The sequence below is a fragment of the Quercus suber genome, unplaced genomic scaffold, assembly GCF_002906115.3.
Source record: "Quercus suber isolate HL8 unplaced genomic scaffold, Cork oak 2.0 scaffold_788, whole genome shotgun sequence".
Classification (NCBI taxonomy): Eukaryota; Viridiplantae; Streptophyta; class Magnoliopsida; order Fagales; family Fagaceae; genus Quercus; species Quercus suber.
Genome location: NW_027070224.1, coordinates 203,575 through 210,602, shown reverse-complemented (window position 1 = coordinate 210,602; position 7,028 = coordinate 203,575). Strand labels below are relative to the sequence as shown.

Sequence of the window (7,028 nt, the reverse complement as noted above, 5' to 3'; positions counted from 1 at the left end):
CATGAGGTATTATTAGAGAGAATAAATGTTGATTATAATATTATAATTTGAGCATGCATTTCTTAAATGACCCTTCAAATTTCTTGCTTCTTACTTCTTCTAATATGTCGGCTCCTTACTGGTATGCTGTTTTGGTTTGTATTGGCAAGACTTTACTAGCTAAGCAATGGTAGTTTCAGTATTCAATGTATATAGTAGAACCACATGAACATCAAGGAATAAATACATAAAAAGAAATGAAGCTAGAAGAGCTTCAGTCACCTTCATCTTTGTCAACATTGATTGAGGTTAGACAAATGCCAAAGAACCAGGAATGGAAAACTATTTGGTTATCTTATCCCCCACATTAGCTTTTTTTTGGGGAGTGGAAGAGAGAACTTGTGGTTCTTGAGATTAAAGTAAAGAGGGGCGTTAATAGAATTGAATAATGGTGAAGAGAGCCATCTGAATTTTGATACAAGCATGGTTGTTTTTATGAATTTATCTCAGCACAGATCTCAGCATGTTTAACTAAAGTCAATTTTTTTACCACTATGCTGGATTATTTAACTCTATAAGAGTCCTTACTCATTTAAAACTTGGATGAAATAGAGGAATGGGGTCTATGATGATTCTCATCAAAACATTAATCCATGACTGTTGGGCAGGAGGACCAATCAACCATGATGAAATAAATCACCCTAGGCATCATGGTGCAATGCAGAGGCACCAATTGGGAAAGATGATTTCTCTATTGAATGTTGATCATGGAAATCATTCAGTCAATCAATGGACACAGAAGAACTCCAGAGGTTATTACAAATGAAATTAATCATACCATTCCCACCAATGCAAACGTCATATAGCATAATAACCAATAAACATTGGCATTGAAGAGCAATAGCAAGTCAGTTTCAAAACTCGGTCTCACTTCCTTGAGCAACCAACTGGAATCTCAATAACACATAAATAACATAATGGTAGTAGATTAGATGAATCCACTGAACTAAGTTATATAATTATACCATCCAAATACCACAATGCCAACTTCGCCACCAAGATCTAGATCTGCCCCTTCTGCTTCTAGGGCAACCACTTCCCTCCCAACTAGTCCATGTCTGATGACAACCTCACTCCCGAACTCTTCCCTCAGGTACACCACAATTGAGTACACCCAAGATCAACAGCCACAGCTACAAGCCTCTCCGCATTTGCAGTTTGATATTTTCATGATCAAAGAGGAGATGAGGCACCTCAAGCTCACGCTTCACAGGCCTTGGATTGATAATTAACTGGTTATTATGTTTGGGACCTTGGTGAATGTTTATTAAGGTTTTGCTCAAATCCCCAAGACTTAGGGGTTCAAGGGATCTAAGGACTTATGACTTACCCAAGGGCCAGCTTCTTGAGCATATGAGCTTTCCTAACAAGAAGCCCAAGTCAACTACTAATGTCATTGCTGGTGCAAGGGATGGACTCCGATAAGAGCATTTCTCTCTCTTGCCCATGGCTGAGTGCGAGTTCAGGGCAAACTCGTACCACAACTTTTCCTTCCTTTTATTGAAAAAAAAAGAGAACTGATTATATTTCTTTTTTGAATTTGACTTTTAAGTATGTATTGGAGGAGTAGTTGCCAAAAGATCCATGTCCAGTGCCTACAGATCAGAGGGCTACAGGGTGCACCAGCATGGGATTGAGTAATGCCACAAGTTACTTAGGAGCGTGTGTTCCTGGTTGGCTGGTTCTAGGGGTAGAATTATGACCTCTAATGGTATCAGAAGGTAAAGTTAATTTTAAATTTTGGATTAAGTAAAAGAATGGGGTCAATAATGATTCTCATCATTCTTGGTGAGAATGAGGGGATTTTCATAAGACATTGATCCATGACTGTTGGGCAGGGCCAGAAATAAATCATCCTAGTCATTGTGGTGCAACACAAAAGCATTACAGAGAAATTGTAAGAGATCATAGGTATAACAGTAACACCCAAACAGAGAACATATTAACATGATCACTCTCTATAGAATGTTGGTCATGACAATTGTTTGCAAACCACAGGTACAGTCAACCCACATAATCAGTTTCAGTCAATCAAGGAACACACATGATGTAATCCAGAGGATATATTATAAATGAAATTAATCACACCCTGCCAACCAGTGCAAAAAACACAGCCATAATCATTAAACCATTGGCATCAAAGAGCAATAGCAGCCAGTCTCAAAGATTCAGTTTCACTTCCTTGGGCAACCAACTAGAATCTCAATAAGCAAAATTCCTATAATTGATGCCCATAACAGCAGACCAGATGAATCCATTGAAATACCTCATACTAGTAAGTAATAAAAAGTAAAGGCTGCACACAAGATATATGGAATCTCTTCAAATGAGTAATGCAAAAATATTCATTATCTAGCAATCACCACAGGTTCAACATTAGATAAAGCAAAACATAAATTCTCAACAGTTTCTTCAAACTTTGAAATAACTAATCTGATTTTGCTTGGGCCAAAACCTCTATTCTTGCGCTGTATCCAATTACAACCATTTAACGGTACTGCAAGGCAAAAAGTTCAAAACATAAGAATAAGCTAAAAACAACTAAAATTATATTGCATACAAATTACAATTCACCATTACTACAATGACCATAAAAAACATTACCTTAAAGCTAATTTCCTTGGCATTGCTGCAGAAGCACTGTCTGCAGCACATGAGACCGCACTTCCTGATCAACCCATGGGGGTTTCCGCACATGCGGCTACCCAACAAAAATAAAACAACACCAAATCAATATAACATACAACATAAATTGATGTGTGAAAATTTAGTCTAATCCGAAATATTTTTGAAATCATTACAATTCAAGAACTCCAAGTAATTAAATCTTCAAAAGATGAAACCATACTACCAAAAACGAAAAAGGGTCTACACCTAATATTTTCACTAATTACCAAGGCCATAAATAACACACTTCTTGGTAGCAATATCATTTTGTTTCAGACTATTATGTTTCTTTAATATTCCAAGAGAAACACAGATCATTTCTAAACATAGTATTATAAAAACAACAGGATTATCTTAAAGCAATTAACACCCGAGATAGAGAAAAACCCTTCTTTTTTTTTTTTGATAAGTAAAAAGATGTATATTCAAAGAGCTACCTCATATTCATAGAGAAAAACCCATATTACAAATAAGTCAAACAGATATCTAGGAACAAAACAAACAATCATAAATAACTACAATGGAAGATAAATAGAATCTAGAATGAACAAAGGATTTGATACCAGGTACGGGAACCAGGGCCGTAGCTCTTGGGGTGAGAGTTCCCCGCGTTTGAGTGCCCAGTTCTTGCTTTGAAGGTTGAGAGAGAGAGAGAGAGAGAGAGAGAGAGACAGAGAGAGAGAGAGCGAAATATGCAGAGCTGCGCGAGCAAGAGCAAATCGAAAGTGATACGGTTCAGGCTTTGAAGTTAAACTCTAAGCCCGTTAGAGCATCCACGTCTCAATCCTATATCACATCTTATTTTACCATCTCAAAAATCTATTTTTTCAATTATACCATACCATTTACAATATACTTAACATCTCAAAACTTTATTTTCATCTTCTACTCATTAAAATAATATATATACGTAATAAAATATATTTTTTATTTTTTCTCAATTTTCTCCCCTGTCCCTTCCAGAATCCTCCGTTCCTTTATTTTCACCTTCTTCCAGCCTCCTTCTCCAAATCCCAACTCCTCCACACAACTCCTCCACCATCCACCCTCCTTCATCCATATCAACCCCAAAAAAAAAAAAAAAACCAACGCCAGAAACCAGCAAACCATTAAGCAGCAAAAAAAACCACAAACCCAGAAATTTATACCAGCAAACCCATTATCCAGCAAAAAAAACCACAAACCCATTATCCACAAACCCAGAAATTTCTTCCACCGATCCACAAACCCATTATCCATTATCCATTATCCACAAACCCAGAAATTTCTTTCACCGATCCATAAACCCAGAAATTTCTTCCACCGATCCACAAACCCATTATCCATTATCCACAAACCCAGAAATTTCTTCCACAAACCCACGAACCCAGAAATTTCTTCCACAAACCCATTATCCACAAACCCACGAACCTAGAAATTTCTCAAACTCAGAAAGCCAGAAAAACCATCCACCGATCTCCGCCACGCTACAGCCACCACAACGCCGATCACATATACCAGTAAACCCTAAAAAAAAAAAAAAAAAAAAACCATTAACACCCACGCCGATGACAACACCACAACTCCACCGCTCTCCGCCGTGCCAATCTCGCCACCCACCGATCTCCACCATGGGGTCTTGGGTCTGAAAATAGCAAATGAGAAAGAAAGAAGGAAGAGAGAGAAAAGAAAGAGAAAAGTGAGAGAGGAGAGAGAATTTGCTAAGTTAAAAGGAGAGAGGAGAGAGAAATGAGAGTATTAAAAAATTATTTTTTTTATGCAATTCAGCTACAGTACCATCTTACATTTGAGATGGTACTGTAGCTATATCTTACATTTTTTTAGCATTCTAGCATATGGCCTTCCTGTTGCTGGCCTTTTTTTGGGCTTGTATGCCAAATGTGCCTTGCATTTGGCATATAGCAAGCCCAATGCGGATGCTCTTAGATACTAGTCAGCCCACTTTTATGGTAGCCTATATATTTAGTTGAAGAATATAATTATTGTTGGAAAATAAGGGAATATAAAGATAATGAGAAAGAAATATTTGAGTGAAATTATATCTAAATTGCTTATATCTCTTTTTACTCACTATCTAAGGTTCTTGAATATAAGGACATTCTGGCCTTTTGCCCCTTTTGTGGAAAATAATTGGCATTATGCCTATGTTTTAAAACTATATAGAGGCGTGCCTCTGTTTCAATACTCAACCTCCCTAAAGCCGAGTTATTAAAATACTCGATCGTTTGAGGGCCGAGTTATGTGCAGGTTCCTGCCACGCTAGTCATCCAGCGTGGCTTTTGGGCAATAAAATAATCCGGCGTTACTGTTTGTAACTCGGCAATATGATAACCAAGTTACTGACGGGATTTGAAATCACTTATTAGTATTACTCGACTTCACCTATATCGAGTTGTCTCTAGTACGTTCTGACCCGATATCAAATCACCTAGTTTCGCATGTGAAGCTTAACCCGATTAACCAGAAATCGAGTTATACGGTTACTCGACTCCACTATTATCGAGTTCTGCCCATAAATCAGCTTCTCATTAAATTCCCCTCATCATTTTCAGATCAGCTCCTCCTCATTTTTAGAATTTTCTGCCAGAAGTTGATATTATCTCTCTATCATCTCAGGTGAGAAACTCATTTTCTTCTTTGAAATACATAGAGAATTTTATGGAGTAAGTAAAAGTAGTTGTAGATAATAAATATTATAAAAGTTTATAAATCATAATGTATGTTTTTGTTAGAAAAGAATTTTCATTTAATAGGTTCAAGTAAGTGCTTTTGTATTTTCTTGAATGAGTGTTATGTGAGTAGATTAGGGTTATATTAATTGTTGATATTGTTTGGTGCTACAAGAAATGTACAATAATCTATAGAAACGGTGATGAGTGTTATGTGTGTACATTGGGTTATATTAGGTCTTTTTATGGTGTAAATTTCATTGACAAAAAATAAAATTCTTTATATTTGCTTAAACTAATGAACAGTTAATCTTTAGATTTGCAAAAGTTGAATGTACATACTCATCATTGGTCGAGACATTAACAACAATATTTTGTATTGCACACAACGTGTAAACATTAACAACAACGTCTAATATTTATGGTCAAATTTGAGTGTTAGTATTTTATTTTTAACATGTAATAGTACACAAATTTATGAATGTCTTTGTCGTGTACCATCTTATGCAGTATGACATTATTTACCAACAGTTGATGCACACTGTTAACTTGATCATTTGATGTTATTGTATTCAGTGTCAATGTTTGGTTCTGGCAACCCACAACTCTATAGGCCTCATGATGTGTTCACTGCTATGGGTCGTTGCTGGGTATTGGAAAATGAGTTCAGCTATCCAATCAACCTGAATCTGCGAAATAGTGCTTACGTTCACAATACCATGAGACAAGAGTAGGCTTGGTTATTTCGTGAACAACAAATGTTTTATGATGAGTTGGTTGGTTTTAAGTTGCCAGTGCCTCGGCGACTCGCATCGCAAATGCCCAGAGACACGATCGATGAATTTCGTAAAGCATTGAACCGCATAAGAGAAGAAAATAATCGAATGAAGATACGTCTTAATCAATATCAGACCCAAGTTGAGATTCGAGAGTCAGTGGAGGGAGGGTGGTACGAGCACGTACAATTTATGCAATCACTTCTTGCTGATCTCATTTATCAATCAGACGTGGAGATGTCAGATGAAGAGTAATCGTGTTGTCGTATAATTAGACTTTGTTAGAGAACTATTTTGCTTAACTATGTTTTAAATGTATGTGTGTCACTGTTGTTGCATTTGTACTATGTAAACCTTATTATTGATTGTGAGGAGCACGCATGTTATTTGTAATATAGATTATTCCCACACAATGCATAAAAGTTAAATATTCCCTCACATAATGTTTTTCAATAAGCACCTATAACATAACACAAAAAACTTAAAATAACTTACACAAGGTCACCAATATGCAGGCATTGCCTATTGAACACTAACGCTATTAACATTATTAACTTAACCCTAGCCATAACACACATACCACATAGGCATTCACTCTCACAGGTAGTCCTCATAGCTGAGGACATTGTTACGTTCCGTCGGAGTGAGTTGCCTGTTTGTTGCAATGGCCAGCTCTTTTATTAGTTGTAGCATGTGATACCTTGACCTACGCAGTATAATCAGATTGTTCTCTTTTTTTATTTTTGTCACTGCACGCTCATATTGGTGCATGTTTTGCCATGGCAGTGTGACCGAGCTACGGTTGACAAGAGGCGCTACGAGTTGCACGAGATCATCGTGTAGAGCGTTGGACTCATTCACGTGAAAGTCCCATTCC

General features: G+C 36.9%; 1 long non-coding RNA gene across 1 annotated transcript; it reads right to left on the bottom strand.

Annotated features, from left to right (window-relative positions):
* Positions 1-2,234: 2,234 nt before the first annotated feature.
* LOC112035841 (uncharacterized) lies at positions 2,235-3,743 on the bottom strand. The gene is made up of 3 exons (XR_002885552.2): positions 3,270-3,743; positions 2,644-2,740; positions 2,235-2,536 (listed from the first exon to the last, which is right to left on the bottom strand). It is a non-coding gene; the product is annotated as an uncharacterized LOC112035841 (long non-coding RNA).
* Positions 3,744-7,028: the final 3,285 nt, after the last annotated feature.